General features: G+C 35.1%; 1 long non-coding RNA gene across 1 annotated transcript; it reads right to left on the reverse strand.

Annotated features, from left to right (window-relative positions):
- Positions 1-50: 50 nt before the first annotated feature.
- On the reverse strand, positions 51-2,418 carry LOC121212434 (uncharacterized). The gene is made up of 4 exons (XR_005907573.1): positions 2,247-2,418; positions 2,019-2,089; positions 1,876-1,937; positions 51-727 (listed from the first exon to the last, which is right to left on the reverse strand). It is a non-coding gene; the product is annotated as an uncharacterized lncRNA (long non-coding RNA).
- Between the last annotated feature and the right edge of the window lie 221 nt (positions 2,419-2,639).

The raw sequence follows: 2,639 nt of genomic DNA on the forward strand, positions 1-2,639 counted from the left end.
AAATACCTTAATAGCGGTTAAATCTAAAACTAAAAATCACAAACATCAAAGAACTGAATTTGGACATCATTTGCTCTCAATCACAAACATTAATCTATCAAAAACACAAAAAAAACCCAAAGATGTATGAATTGAAAAGGATCTGTTCGATAACAGTGCATCCCAGCAAACAATTATACCCCAACAAAAACCACTCAGGCATTAATGAATTAAAAACTTTAGAAATCAAATGACTATAGCTCTTCCTTGCCACCTCCCTTTTTGTTTTTGCTCATTTTGGACTTCTCTATACCCACGTAGAGATGCTTGCATTCTTTAATATTATATTTTTTATGACATAAAATGACTAACTGCCCTTTCCATTCATGGCACCAACTTCTGTATTAGTAAGTGTTGCCTTGGCCTAGCTGGTGAAGGTGGATAAGAAAGGCGTTTATTTGTAGACGCAATTGGTCCCTTCTCAGGTGTTCTATTGGCTTCTAATCCCAACGGACTTTACAACTTGGTCTTAACTCTTGTGGCTTCAGTCCGTACCATGTAACTTGGAAGCGATAGAGAGCTTCCTTGGCCCTCATTGTTATGCACTGAGGAGCCTGCAATGCTATACCTACTGTTTCTTTCTGACTGAATGCTCACCGTGCTTCTTTCGTCATCATTTGGACCGACCACACTGCTTCTAGGGCTTGCAGACTTCAACTTTTGGGTGGGTATTGAAACTATTGAGATCCTGAGAAAGAGAGAAAGATAGGAAACTAAACAGCAGTGTGTAAAATTTATATAATTAACCAAGATGAATGGTCATGAGGAATAAAAGGGTAGCCGAAAGGCATTATTATCATCTCTTTACATATTATGAGAAATAAAAATACTTTGCAATGACTCTGTAAATAAAAATACTCTGCAATGACAGCAATGGGTATTATGAGTAATACTAATTAGCCAAAACAAGAGACAGATAGGCAGGTAGTTGGGAAACACTTTGTTGAAAACAGGCAAGGAACTATATCCATGTCAAAGAGTGATTGTATTGGAGGTAAAAAAATTAACAGCAGAGAATTCTGATATATATTGCAAAAAAAAAATTATACAAGAAAATCCACTGACCCCACATTTAAACAAGAAATGAGAGTTGTAACTAATTTAACAGAGCAGAATGACAGGCATTTCAATGTCTTAATTCCTGGAAAAGAAATGATATATTGAAGCCATTGAACATTTGAACTAACTAAAGTACACCACTGAAAATTTTTAACAAATGCAATAAGGCTCAATAAAACCAAAGAACTCCCAAATACCCCTCTCTCCGTCTTTTCACTTTAAATTGTTTGATTGTAGGAGGGATCATTAGAATGCTACTACACCCTTATACTCACATTGCTACCATTGGAAAATGATGACTCCAAGCTTCACCAAGTCTTAGATACATAATCTCGACAATCATGATCACATACACATCGCCTTCTCACCATCAACTTCCATAAATAGTACATGAACCCCAAGGACCGTACAAAATCTAACTTACCCTTTCCAATTAAATATCACAACAGTAGATAGCACTTGCCATTCTCTAAATCTACCAGTATCATTTCTACAATTAACTAAGATTCTCCACTATCCCTTTTTCACCTGCCTATTCTTTTTCTCTTTTATCCCATAGGAAAAGTCTAATTGCTTAACCAGAAGAAGAGACTTGTACGTTGACATCACCATCTTAACAACTTTATCAATCCAATGGTTATTTAATTTTACTTGGTAAACATTTTTGAATCAAATTAGTAGAATCAAATCAATTTGCATTTCTGAATTCAGTAAATAATTACGCCAAAGAAGTTTTTAGTATTTTAGGGTTCATGAATGGCATGCATTGATGGATACCTCTAAGGCAAGGGAAGCCTTACTTCTTGACACCAGTGATATCAGTCGACTGATATCAGTTCCTGCACCAAAACCACAACCCCACATCACAAAACCCATCACCAAAACAAAATGAAAAAGTAGAATTAAAGAAGATACCATACCTTGTGAAGAGGAATGGGATACTGAGAAAGAGGGGAAGAAAGGAAATGAAACAGCAGCGTGTAAAATTTGCCTGAGAAAAGAAGATATGCGACGGACTAAGGAAAAATAGAAGATTTGAAGAATGGAAGAAGAAAAAGATTACCTGGATAAAGAAGGAGATGGAAAAAGTTGAAAAATGGAAGAAAAAGAAAGCATAAAGTTGAAGAACGGAAGAAAAAAAGGCTTACCTGGATGAAGAGGAAATGGAAAATGTCTTACAGAAATGAAATCAGTAAGACATTTTCCCCAAATTGAAGGCCATTTTACCCGTGTCTAGTAAAACATTTTCCCTTTGAAAAATATTTTCAAGATTCCAAACACCGCAAAACTAGGAAAACATTTTCTCGAAAATGTTTTCCTAGCTTCCAAATGGACCCTTAATCTATAATTAAACTTTTACCCATTACTCAATTTAGTCATTTTTTCCTAATTTCTCTTAATTAAACTAAATTCATCTAATTAACACTTAATTAGACCCATTAATAGACTCACAATTACTCCTAATAATTATTTACGAACCCATTTTATTAAGACGGAGGCCCGATAATGTATTTTTCGATGCCCGCAAATTTTGGGTCATT

This window comes from Gossypium hirsutum, chromosome A13 (assembly GCF_007990345.1).
Source record: "Gossypium hirsutum isolate 1008001.06 chromosome A13, Gossypium_hirsutum_v2.1, whole genome shotgun sequence".
Classification (NCBI taxonomy): domain Eukaryota; kingdom Viridiplantae; phylum Streptophyta; class Magnoliopsida; order Malvales; family Malvaceae; genus Gossypium; species Gossypium hirsutum.